The 6,761-nt window shown below is 48.4% G+C and overlaps 1 long non-coding RNA gene across 1 annotated transcript in view; it reads left to right on the top strand.

Annotated features, from left to right (window-relative positions):
• The window catches only part of LOC113954231, a 2,873-nt gene extending 1,258 nt beyond the window's left edge, over positions 1–1,615 (top strand). The window contains exon 2 of the long non-coding RNA XR_003530147.1: positions 729–1,615. This is a non-coding gene — a long non-coding RNA (uncharacterized LOC113954231). The remainder of the gene's footprint in view (positions 1–728) is intronic.
• Positions 1,616–6,761: the final 5,146 nt, after the last annotated feature.

Genomic DNA, 6,761 nt, shown 5'->3' with positions numbered 1-6,761 from the left:
TCATCACTCGATTTAATCTTTCCCTTAAAAATAAGGAGTGGGGTTTTTTTAAAGAGGAATTAAATAATCTAAGTGAGGGTGGAATGCACAGGAGACAAGCTCAGTTACAAATGCTCTGCTGTTTTATTAGCTAACATCAGCATAAAGTGCTCAGTAAAATGGCTGCCCATCCCATCAGTTTTATTACCTTCCACATGTGCTTTTTTATTATCATTAGCTGAGCTTTAAACAATCCTTTCCAACCTTTCCTGTGTCTTGATCTTTGCTGTCCTCACTCCAGAATTAAGTAACAAGGTTGTAACCAAGCATTTTCCATGTCTTACTGTACAAGGTTCTTTGGGTTATTCCAGGACTACTTTCTTTACCTCATCCCTGACATGCTGATTGTGCCATGAAGTCTGTGCACAGACCCCCTGAAATTACCACTCTAACTACAACATGAAAGCTCTGGGTGACCTTCAGATTTATCTCAGTTAATCTTCTGTCCAGCATGGCTTTAAAAAGATTTGGTCTAACAGCCTAAGACTTGGATTAAGTTTTATGGGAACAAAAGCGGTAATTGCTACAATTTGAACATATTTTTTCTTGGGTTTGTTTTTTATTTAATGGATGGGAATTTCCATTTAAAAATGCTCTGCAACATTACAATCTGGATAGAGGAACAGTGAGCCAACATGGCTCTTTGCAATACAGCAATAAACCCTCAAGGACTCTGTGTCCTATTGCAGCTTTATGGGCCCTGCCTCTTTTTCTATAAATTTGACGCTGTCGGTCACCAGATCCTTCTAGAAAATTCCTCACCCGCTTTCCCCAAGAACTCCAGAATAACCTGCAATGCCCTGAAACATCTCAGGATTTCTTTTGGGAACAAGTCTCGACAAGAGGATCTTTCAAAGCTTGGCCCTTTCTCCCAGTGCTGAAGGGCTGCCTCGGTGTCACCGATGCAAGAGCTTCCTCACTCACATCCAGCCCACCCAGTGACACCCACCCAGGCTGTTTGGAGCTGTGGTCCCCGTGTGAGCTGTGTTCACTCCCTGGCAGCCAGGACTCCGTGACATGGGACTCTACACTGCCTGTCAGGGGTTGCACTGGTGTGTGTTGTGCATGCAAGACTTTGGAGCTCTTGCTCTGCTGGGGCCACCAGCCTGGAATGTGCTTCCTCCTGAAACGTGTCCTAGTGACAGTCTAAAGGAACTTTGTCGTTTTGGCTCGACTCTGTGTTCCAGTTACCTGGGGGTTTGTGCTGGTGGCTGAGAAGTTCTGCCCAAGCCAGTGCCTTTCCCTGCACTGGGCAGAGGGTGCTGGTGGAGGGGCAGAGATTCCTCCCAAGTGGGAGGAAATTAGAGCCATGCAAATGGCAGACAGATGCTGAATTCCTCCATGCTGGGATTCCTCAGGAGAAGAGAGTGCCGTGCTGTAGGCACAGGGACAAGGTGTGAGTAGGAAGCGTGTAGGGAATGGGGGAGCCTCTCCCACCAAGAATATGTGCTTTGTACCCTCCAATTCCCTGCTTTTCAGCCAGCCAGCAAAATTAAAAACATGTGAGGGGTGGAGCAGGAGGGCAGGGATTTATGGGTTGTTTTATAGGAGATGATATAAAACACTTTTATGTCAAGTCCTCTGTTGTGTTAATTTCCTTTCTCCTTCTCTTGCTCTTTTCTTAACCACATGCAGGAGAGGCAGAGCAGGACAGATCCAGGCTCTCTGCAGTCCCAGCACAAATCTATCTACAGCCCTGTGGTCAGTGGCCAGCCCACCCCTTCTCTTACTGTGCCATTATGGGAAATGAAACCTGGAGCCAGGTGATGTCTTTGGGCTGTGGGCACTTCAGTCTTGTTGGTTCACCAGCTCTTCCCACAGCTGTGCTGAAATGTGCCCTAAATGCCACTGCCCTTGGGATAACTTTTTATCTAATCCTCAGGATTCCATTGCAGTTTTAATCCCATTGTCAAGACCTACATGGTTCACAGTCTCAGGAGATGAGGCAGGTAAAAGAAGTAGAATTATTTCTATTTTGTGGATGTGTAGAGATACCTGTGAGAGTTGGTAAGTGGCTGAATGTAGGTTGTGCCAGTGTGTGAGCTTATTGTATGTTGGCTACTCTGAGAAACAGGTGACTCCTTAGCAAATGTCATTATTTGATGTAGTTCACACTTCCTCGTCATCTCTGACCGAAACAATGAGGAAAGGCAAAGGATGAGAATGGGTTAAGAGGGAAGGAGAAGCAGCACAAGCAGATTTAAAAAAATAAATTAGTCACTGCATTCAAGGCAAACGGCAGCCTGTGGATATATCCCACCCAAAGGGGACTGAAAAAGTGACCTCATGCTGCTTGTCAAATCCAGTCCCATCCCTCCCATGACTACCTAATGCTGCAGCTCCATCTGTCAGGAAGCGAGTCCTCACCAGGGCCAGCTTTACCATAGAGACACCACAGTGCTAGTCATTTGTAGTGACTCTGTTATACAGCCTGCCCTGGTCAAGGCATTTTCCAGTAAATCTGGGAGCAGCAAACAATTACTAAGTCCTGCACTGTCACATGTACATGATGCAGAGTGGCTGAGTGCTTAAGTACAAGTTTATGTCATGCTTTGCACACTGTGCAAAACCCCTTGGTTTGTCTCTGCATCGCTGCTGTGCCAGAACCTTGTCCTGGCCCTGGATCCTCAGTGTGCTGAGGGTGTGTGACCAGACTGGGGCACCTCTGCCTCGTTTTTGTTGTTCAGTTCATGCATAACATCCTTGGAAAATGCAATGCAGCCAGGCAGGGCAAACTGCAGCAACCATCCCTGCAGTACCTCACGTGTTCTCTGCACCTGATGAACTGTACATGAGCTGACCACAGCTTGTCACTTGGGCTTGGAGGGCAGAGCTGCAGAAAATCTTGGTTCCTCTTATTCAGGAGCACAGGCAGAGAACACAAGGAGGAAAGGTTGCCACTTTCTCCACAGACAGCTGCTCTTTCCTCCCTTCCTCCCATTTCTGAGGCATCTAAAAACCCAGGGTCAGCCTTCTGCTTCCCAAGCCAAACTTCAATCCCAGCACAGCAAGATGCAAGTCCTGGCTGAGCCGTGCTCACAGTACCAAGGCTAATTCCGTGCAGAACAAGGTCATTCTTTGCCCAGCTACTCACACACATGCCCACATACCCAGCCCCAGCACTGGTCCAACACTGGCTGAGTTGTAACCTGCCCTAGTGCTCTCCCTTTCTTTTGCTGTTATTTTCAAAGATGAACCACAAACATAACCGCTCATTGACTAAAGTGCAGTAATTTCTTTGGTGCAGGAGAGCCAGATTGCTGCTCAGAGACTCTGAGGAGTGTGCCAAGAGGTACTGCCTCATGGATCCTTGAGAAACAGTCTCTGTGTAAATCTTTCCCCTTGGATGTGTTTCATGGAGTCATCCAGAGCCTCGTCAAAGCCAAAGGCAACACAGAGGGGTGGCAGGCAGTAGCAGGTGACTGGATGTGATGGTGCAGGAGGCCACCTGAAAGGATCAGGACACCACAGCCTCTGCCTGGGTACAGTTTGTCAAGAATTCTGAGCACAGGTTGGGCTTCAGCCAATTTGGCTTGCACAAGTAGTGTTTCATGAGGATTTTATGGGGCTCTCTGGGACCACGGGCAGTGGCAGCCCCCTCTCCCCCTGCCTCATCACCCTGATGTTAAGTTATTTTACAATTATTATCTGAAGTCAGTGTTTAGCTGTTGCCCAGGTAACAGCTCAAACATGCCTCACCTCATGGCCTCCCTGCAGCTTCACATGGCTGCTGGAGAGCTGGGAAGCAGACTGAGTGCCAGGCGCTGAGGAAATGAGCTTTGCAGCCTCCCCAGGACATCCCAGAATATTGGAGAGCTTGGAGGAGAAACATCCCCAGCCAGATTCCTGGGCAGGCACCTCATTCAGCACACAGTGCCTGACACAAAATCCACAGCATCCCCCCCACTCCTCACACCCTCCAGCTTCTCCAAACACGTGCAAAGCCACGAGGCAAAGGCAGCCCAGCTCACACCACCCCCTCTGGAACCTCCCCCCTACCTGCACAAAGGCAGGCCCTGGGATGTATCCTCTGGAAAAGGACGAGCTCTGACACACACTGGGAGAACCTACAGCCAAACAGATAATCCTGCAGTACACACACTGTCCTCCGGAGCCACAGCCTGAGCTGAATACAAGAACTAACACACGGAGCCTTTCAGTCCCTGCGAGGGGTTAAGCAGCTGGAATGAAGGCTGTGGCAGGCACTCAGCAATCCCAGACTGCTAATATGGGATTAATAATTCAGGCAACTCACTCACTGAAGTCACGGGGAATGTCATCTGGGTAAAGGGGTCATATCAAGTCTGGTGTCCCTTTTCTACAGCCTTTGTATCAAATGAGCTCATCTCCCTAGCCAAACACAGTTCTGGCAGTGTTACTGCTTGGTATATCATGACCACAGGTTTACCTTTCCAAGGCCTGTAGAAGTTAGCTGCATCCCATAAATCATCAGGGACTCCTCAGGGACTGACTGGCAGCTCTGTGCTCCCTGCAGTTTGCAGCCCTGCATGCCACAACCACAGTGAGATGTTCTGCATTCACAGTCGAGCCACAAAAAGTCTGTCCCAATTCCCCATTCCTTCAGGGAATGCTGTGGCCTTTTGTCAGAGAGGAGCAATGCTGTACAGCAATTAGGCAGCTTAAGGACTCACGGAGGCTCTCACATGCTGCTGACTAAGGTTACAGTCCAGTGAGATTTCACCAGTGTTGGCCCAAAATATATTTACAGCCAGTGCTCCGATGTGAGATGTGATCCCTGGTCCTGTCATTCGTCCGTCATGGAACAGCCCCACGATATGCCAAGAGTGTTCTCAGCCTCCAAACAAAACCCAGGAGCGGGAAGGAGTTCACACAGTCTCCCTTACATAGCTACAGACAATCTGGCCCGAAGTGGTTCACTGTCCTTAGTCAAAATACATATAATTACTCTCATGTTGCATGGGAAAATACATCAGCTTTGCTTGTGACTCTGTATTTACTAGCTGAGGTTCCTGCTGCAGCTCTATCAGCATGGCTTTAACAGACAGCTCATGCTTGTTTATTCTTCCTACCCAGCTCAGTCTTGCAGCCATTTGCCACCCCTCTGGTATCTCAGCCTGCCTTGCCAGCCCCAGCCCTGCCTCAGCTTGGATCTGTCTGGGCTGGTGAAGGTGAGTCTGTGATGTTTCGGACCTCTTGCACTCAATGGTGCATTGAAGCACATCAGGAAAGGATAAGGTCAGGTATTTCCTTTGGGCTGGGTGCCCAGCAGCTTTGGAGCAGGGGAGGAAGAGAGTTTCCAAGGCCCCGTTGGAAAGTGGGGCCAGTGCTGCTCTGGCATGGCAGGAGGAGAGCAGTCTCTTGCCAAGCCTCCTCTGGACCCCTGATCAAACACTTTGGGGCACCCCCTTTGTGGTAATAGATGAAACCACTACTCTCATGAATCTGGGTGCCCAATGCCAAGTTTAGATACAGTCTAGACGCAGTAGCATATTTATAACCTTGGCACACGACGTGGCAGCAGTGGGGTATAAACAACATTCAAAAGTGATGAGGCGTCACGTTTATTTATACATCAAAGTGCTCCACGTAGGTACCACAGCCCTGAGGGCAGAAATCACAACTTATTGGAGATAGAAAGAAGTTGCCCTATCAGTGAGAGTGGGGGTTTTGAGAATGGGACACAACAACAGTCAAGATCAGTGTCTAATCCCATACCTGAGCTCCACTGACCACATCTCACTGGGAATTCTCAGTACACAAGAATAAATTTGATTTTACCTGTTGCTACACGAGATGAAGAGAGTGAAGAGCAGCTGAATGGCTCAGCCACTGCCTGAGGTGTAGGCAAATTTCCATTCTATCACAACAGCAAAAACATCCATATTCAGCAGATAAAATTCACAGTGAAGCTCTACTGACAGCTTGGCACGACTGAGTGGAAGCAACTCTCTCACAAGTCTAAGAACTGACTAAGTCATGACAGGAAAACAAATCAGCACCTGTACCACCTCTTGAATACAAGAGAACATGAGTGCAGTGAGCCTGCAGCTGCTCAGGTGTGAGGGCGTAAGGCATTACTGGATATACAACCTCTGCAGCTCCTTGTAATTAATTCAATTTTATGCAACATAGGTGCAGCCCACTGTTAAGCAATATTTGGGTGACATTGTCCTGAGCTGATGAGGTCAGATAAAGATCTAGCTGAGAAAACAGAAGAATTACAGAATGATATGTTCCAGAATATTGGCCTGTTTATGGATAAAACTGATTTAGTGGAGGGTTAATATCTATGGATCTCTTTGATCTCTTGGGCTGAAATGAGATGGAAGTACAATTTTTGGCCCAGGAGCCTGAGCTTTCAGCCATCTCTCTGGTTTCCTTGTGGGAACTGCACCCCTAGAGTAGGCTCACAAGATGATTTTGATTCTGTCTTGGCATTGATACAGGAATCAGGCTGTGTTTTAGCTGCTTATGCTTCTCAGCAGGCAGTGGCTCTCTGGTGTGTTATCAGTGTGGCTCAGTCGTGCCTGGAGGCTGTTAACATCCCAGACCTCTGGAACACGGACACCCCTGGGACAGCCCGGAGACAGCAGGCAAAGCCATGGGATCAAGTCGCTGATAACAGGATGAAGGAAGTTTCCATGTCAAATCTTCCTTCAGCCCCTGGGGGAAAGGAGTGTCACATCAAGAGCTGGACATGACTACTCTTCCCTCTCCTCTCTCCATCTTGCTACACAAGG

Source organism: Corapipo altera, unplaced genomic scaffold, assembly GCF_003945725.1.
Source record: "Corapipo altera isolate COAL_440 unplaced genomic scaffold, ASM394572v1 301, whole genome shotgun sequence".
In the NCBI taxonomy this organism is placed as follows: Eukaryota; Metazoa; Chordata; class Aves; order Passeriformes; family Pipridae; genus Corapipo; species Corapipo altera.
Note: the sequence above shows the minus strand (reverse complement) of the source record. Positions and strands in the feature narration are given on the sequence as shown.